This window comes from Lactuca sativa, chromosome 9 (genome assembly GCF_002870075.4).
Source record: "Lactuca sativa cultivar Salinas chromosome 9, Lsat_Salinas_v11, whole genome shotgun sequence".
Classification (NCBI taxonomy): domain Eukaryota; kingdom Viridiplantae; phylum Streptophyta; class Magnoliopsida; order Asterales; family Asteraceae; genus Lactuca; species Lactuca sativa.
In genome coordinates this window covers 30,734,924-30,741,625 of record NC_056631.2, presented here as the reverse complement: position 1 = coordinate 30,741,625, position 6,702 = coordinate 30,734,924, and the positions used below count along the sequence as shown (strand labels likewise).

General features: G+C 32.3%; 1 pseudogene; it reads right to left on the bottom strand.

Annotated features, from left to right (window-relative positions):
* Positions 1–1,001: 1,001 nt before the first annotated feature.
* Positions 1,002–3,709, bottom strand: LOC111878680 (60S ribosomal protein L2, mitochondrial-like; annotated as a pseudogene).
* Between the last annotated feature and the right edge of the window lie 2,993 nt (positions 3,710–6,702).

Below are 6,702 nucleotides of genomic sequence, written 5' to 3'. Positions count from 1 at the left end.
GCCAAAAGCTTGGGTATATATATATATATATATATATATATATATATATATATATATATATATATATATATATATATATATATATATATATATATATGTTCAGGTTAATTTGAAACCATTATAATTTTGTGAGACGACCAAATCTAAAAATAATTTTAAAATGCAAAATAAATGGAAAAATCCAACAATTATTTTTTAAATATTATTTTTTGGAGCTTGAATTAACTAAAAAATATAAAAAAATCCCGTTTTTTTTTAAATACGTGAAATTATCTAATAGAATATTACGGTATACATATTCTAAAAAATAATTTTAAAATTCAAAATAAATGAAAAAGTCTAAAAATTCTTTTTTTAAATATTATTTTCGGAACTTGAATTAACTAAAAAAATAAATAAATAAATAAATAAAATAAATAAAAAATCCCGTTTTTTTTTTTTTGAAAAATACGTGAAATATTCTAATAGATTATTACACTGTACATATTCTAAAAAATAATTTTAAAATGCAAAATAAATGGAAAAATACAAAAATTCTTTTTTTAAATATTATTTTCGGAACTTGAATTAACTAAAACAAAATTTTAAAAAAAATACAAAAATGCGTCTCACGGTCTCACAAAATTAGGCCGTCTCACATTAACCTAACCGTATATATATATATATATATATATATATATATATATATATATATATATATATATATATATATATATATATACACACACACACGCACACACTAGCCGTTTACTCGTGCCAAGCGCCGGGTGCGGATATTTTATTCAAAAATTAAATTGTAGAGACGATTAATTCTTTTGCACAAATAGTTTACTACATATAAACAATTATCCGTATAATCAAAATAATAATATATAAATGTACACTCTTGATTACAAACCCGATTATGTCAAACTGTGCAAATGTTAAAATAATAATATATAATGTACACTCTTGATTACAAACCCGATTAAATATTTGTTTTTTTTTCAGTATAATTATGATTTATGTTGTTTTTTTGTCACAACAGACAGGTAACAGATAAATCAACACTTAGGTAACATATAAATCGACACTTAGGTAGCCAATATATAACTAACAAGAGCTCGATCCACTCCAAATTTCCCATCTTTTTCCACCTTTTCACTTTCTCTCACCTTTGACTTTGACTTTGACTCTGACTCATTAACAACCCCTAAAATCCCCCTTTGTCTCTAACTCCCCAAGAAACAACTACTTTTCGTTTCATCTTATGCCCTCACACAACACTATCCTTATCCCACCTTTTTAACTCATTAAGCAACAGACTTTCATTCTCTTTCACATCATCTTTCATTCTTGGAACAAAAAATTCTGGTTTTACCCATGCCACCGCCATTCTTGGAACACCCAAGACGTTCACAAACGAAGAAGGAGCATCATGTATTTTTTTTCCCATTTGAAGATGAAAAAGTAGACAAGAAAACATCCTTAACATTTCTCATGTGGGTCCCCGTTTGACTTTGACTTTGACTACTCAAGGTCCTACTACCTTTTGAAAGTCCAACCACTACATGATATGTTTTAGGCCTTAAAGATTCCACCTTTTTGTCTTCTAACATTTCGGGAATTGAAGAGAATGAAAACCGACCTTTGATGGAGATGGAGGGTAGGATCTTAGGGGGTGGGGTGAAGTTTTTTTTGGAGGGAGTTGACTGTTTTCAGGCAGTCAACGGCTGCCTCTTCGACCCATCTGACCACTGCGGTCCGTGAAGTGCGATTTGGGTCGTATTCGATTCGTTCAACTACACCTACTGATGAAGTGTTGCGTTTTAGGTCAATTGTTCTTTGTGACCATTTTGCCCCTCCCCCTCTGTGAAAAATTGTGATACGACCCTTTAAATTTCTACCTGCTGGCTTGTCTTTACCTGTAACGAATTGCCTAAGTGGCCTTTCAGAGCTCACATTTTAAGCACCTGTATGAATATGATAAAGTCAGTAAAACTGTTTTTGATTGGATAAATCATAGATGAATTTCAGATAACAATATAATCAGTAATGTTCAAATCCTAAGCACCACATCTCTACAATCAAAATAAGAAAGCTGGAAATGACATCTCTCTGGTACTGATTATCCATCTTGAATTGAAAATATGCAGCTTTAAATACCAATTTCTTTTTACTTTATCAGCATATGATTCATTCTTTCAATATATTTGCATTTTTACATGTAAAAATAAGTGTTTACTGAAATGTACATGAACAAAATCAACTCTTTTTATTTAAAAGAGTATACCAGGGTCTAGGAATGCCAAAGAAAGTTTCGCTTCTGATGTCAAAAAGGTTGTTTCTTATTGTAAAATTGAAGTTAGGGTTCAACAAAAAGAGCAACAAGCAAACAAATTCAAAAAGTCACATGTTTCATCAGCAATTCATAAAACATGTGTTTTCGGCATTACTATTACCAAATTAACTCTCTAAGAGAACCAATATCCCAACAAAGTTGAAACCTTAACAACAGAACTTTGCCTTGGGTGACTACCGATACCCTTAAGCATTTTGACCTTATACAGACATGGGTTTTGAGGCTAGAGACACACAGACGATACTTGAACATGTAATAATTTGAAAGAGCTAGGTTTGACATCAAAACTGGAACAAAGAATATGTATTTGAACATGACAATTTCAACTTTGAATTTGCATTTAAAAATAAAAATAAAAATAAAATAAAATAAAATAAAAACTTACGACTGATAGAGTGCTTGGATCTCATCTGAAAGCTCCTAATCCTCGAAGTAATCTCAAGCGAGTGGTGCGAGTGTAGAGGATTAAGGAGATAAAGAGAGAGCGTGGTGGCTTCTTGTCACCGAAAAAGTGTTGCGAGAGCACAATAGGTAGCGACGACGGTGGTCAGATACAGATACAGTGAGTGGTGCAAGGTTGGAGAGTGGGTGGTGATTCACTACCGGTGGTGATGATGACGATGAGTTAGGTGGATGAGGTGCGATGTCGGCTTTTCAAAATATGGTTTTTGCTATTTGTTTGAGGGAAAATGCAAGTGTAGAGGACAGAGGAGAAAAATAGTATGTTTACTTTTTTGATTCAATTTATGAAATGTCAATGTTATTGCCATTAATTTGTCAAACGAAAATGTGAATATTTAATGCAATTAATTTGTAAAACGGAAATGTGATAAGAGTATTAAAATGTATGAATAAATTGATTGTATATTATGCAGTAGGTATAGTACCTCTTAAATTTCAAGAAATTGGCAATATCTTTAATAATATAGTAAAGATATATATATATATATATATATATATATATATATATATATATATATATATATATATATATATATATACTAGAAGGTCCTCCGCCTGTGCTAAGCACAACCCAAGACTTTGATTAAAGCATAGGGGTCGTTTATTTTTTTTAAAAAGCTTTGCATCACCACTTTTGTCTGCGCCCGAAGACAACGCGCAGACTTATATCCCCGCAGAGCGTTTGTTTTTTCAAAGTGTTCAGATATAAAAACATCTGCGCGAGGTCTTCACCACACAGACATGGACTACCCACTTCTCAAGTCTGCAAAATTTGACCTAAAAAAAAAGACTCGTTCTCTTCTTCAGACGCCTTCTCCGTCGCGCCTCCAACACTTCTCCTTCAACTCCCTGCCACACTCCAACACCGACCTGCTATACTCCTTTTCGATCAGCCGCCGCCGCCATCTGTCGGAGTCTTCAGCCTCAACTATGCCTACCGGAGTTGGAATTTCTTCTTCGCTTCTGTCTCGTTCACTTCACTGGTCAAGTTTTTTTTTTCACTTCAAACATGAAATTGGTGATTAATTTTGTTGGAAAAATCTCTAATCAAGTTAAATATGTTGTTTGATTTTGCTGAAAAAGTTTGTTCTTGCTTAAGTTTGGTGTTAGATGTTACAAATCCGAAAATAATGTTGAAAACTACCTTTCTTGCTTAAATTTTTTGTTGATTGTTGCTGAAAATCTATAACATTGGTGAAATCAAGCTTTTTTCTTGATTACAATATAAAAGTATGTGTTGAAATATGAAATAATGATTAGAATGTGGTGATTCTTGCTCAAAATACTCTTTATTGCTTGAAATTGTTGTAAGAATGTGTTGAACATACTATTTTTTTTGGTGAAATAATTGTTAGAAAGTGTTGAAAATTGTTATTTGGTTTTGGTTATATGACATAATATGCTTATTTGTTGTTGATTGTTTGCTAAAAATACTTTTTTTTGCTGAAATTATCATTAGAATATGCTGAAAATTGTTATTTGGTTTTGGAAATGAGACAAATGATGTTAATTTGTTGTTCATTGTTTGCTGAAAAATACTCTTTTTTTTTGCTGAAATTGTCGTTTGAATGTGCAGAAAATTGTTATTTGGTTTTGAAAATATGACATAATGATGTTAATATGTTCTTGGTTGTTTTTTTTTGGTGAAATGGTTATGGTTCTTGTTGAAAGTTGTTATTTGGTTTTGGAAATATGACATAACGATGATAATTTGTTGTTGATTGTTTGCTGAAAATATTTTTTTTGGCTGAAATTGTCGTTAGAATGTGCATAAAATTGTTGGTTTTGAAAATATGACATAATGATGTTAATTTGTTGTTGGTTGTTTTTTTTGGTGAAATGGTTATGGTTCTTGTTTCGGAATAACAATGTGGGCGTTGATGATGATGAAGACGGGATTCCAACACATGGTACTGCAGCAGACCGTGAATATATGACTCAATTACGAGATGAAATTGCTAATCAGTTGATGCACAATATAAATTGATGGGTTTTAAATAAAATTGATATTGTAAAACCATTTTTTTTTTATTTTATAACTAATTTAGTTGCATGAATTTTCTTTTCAATGTTATATGACTATTATTATTAAAATTTTGGTGTTGAAAAATTATTTTATTTAAAATTCAGTTTATTTCAGCAGCCTGCAAACGTTAAAAAACAATCAGTCTTCTTATTGCAGACTGTAGACGTTTTGTCCACCTCTTCTGCTGCAGAGGCTTGCAGATGTGATCCGCAGACTGCAGACATTTTGGCTTTAGAAAAATAAACAGCACCATAGTCTACAAAAGTTATAAACGACTCCAAGGCTATTTTTTTACCTCAAGCATATTTTATAACCCATTAAGAAGGATGAGTTCATATGAGAGATTCTAAAAATGATTCATGCCATTTTATTTCTGTTGAGTTGAAGAAGAGCCTTGAAGCTCATCAAAATTGGAAGTCTACGAACATTTAGGTGTTGTTTGATTTTCTGAAGAAAAAATTCATGAAGTCTGTGGACCACCTCTGTAACCCTCTGCAGTAGAAGAGGTGGACCAAACGGCTGCAGACTGTAATAAGAAGCGTGTTTGTTTTTTTTAACATCTGCATATTGCTACAGATATTAAAAAATTAAAATAAACTAATTTTATAAACCGAAAATAGCTTTTTAATACGTAAAATTTAATAATGTATAATATTTCGGTAAAAATTAATGATATTTCAGTAAAAAATAACGATATTTCAACAAAAAAAATAAAGATATTTTAGTAAAAAATAATGATATTTCTTCAAAAAATTATCATTATTGAATATAAAAAAACAAAAAATAAATTCAACAAGATTAAATGAAAAAAAACGAAATAAGATGTGAAATAAAATTTTAACAACATATAATCAAAATTTCAACAATAAAAAAAAGAGGTTGGAAGAGGCAGTACAAGTGTTGCGCCAAACAGAGCATGCGTAGAGGTTTTTGACTCAGAAGACTTCTAAAAAACAAACAACTGCGAGATGAAAAATGTTGCGCGTGTGTTGCGCCGCGCAGCAATAAGAGGTTTAAAGAGATTTTTTCCAAAAAACAAACAACACCTTAGCTTGTTGTTGCATAATGATCATAAAGCAATAGTTAACCACCCAAAAACTCAACAGATAATATGCTAGAAAGCAAAATTAATGCATATCATTCTTTGATTGATAAGATATCCACAACATAAGATTCATAGAAAATAAGTAATTATTCTAGAAACTAAAACCATATAATCACCAAAAAATAAATATTGAATCACCTAATTATAACTTTCCCATGGAACCTCACCTTGTCCGGCATGTCCTGCTGTAACATCCCAAAAATACGAGCCAAAAATTTCATTTTTAAAACATGTACTTAGCAAAACATTAGGACTAAAACGTTCAACGATCATATCATTTCACAAAAGATATTGCATGTCTGGAAAACATTTTTATAAAACAAAAAAGTGTCAGAGTACAAATCCCTAGGTGATATCATAATGCGGAATACAAAGCATGTGTGTGATGTGCCGCTACCGCGCCAGCTCCTTCCCCTTCGAAGAAGAGGTACCTGAAACCAAAACTGAAAACTGTAAGCACGAAGCTTAGTGAGTTACCCCACTGTACCACATACCAAACAATCACATAACAAACATATACTGTCGGGCATATCTGGGTGCCCGACCTACCCCTTCGGTCCTCTCGATCGGATACTGACTAGCATATCTGGGTGTTGGTCTCCCCTTCGGTCCTTACGACCGGACACTGCCGGGCATATCTGGGTGCCCGACCTACCCCTTCGGTCCTTACGACCGGACACTGTCGGGCATATCTGGGTGCCCGACCTACCCCTTCGGTCCTCTCGACCGGATACTGGGGACTATTTCACCCCTACTACTACCACATAA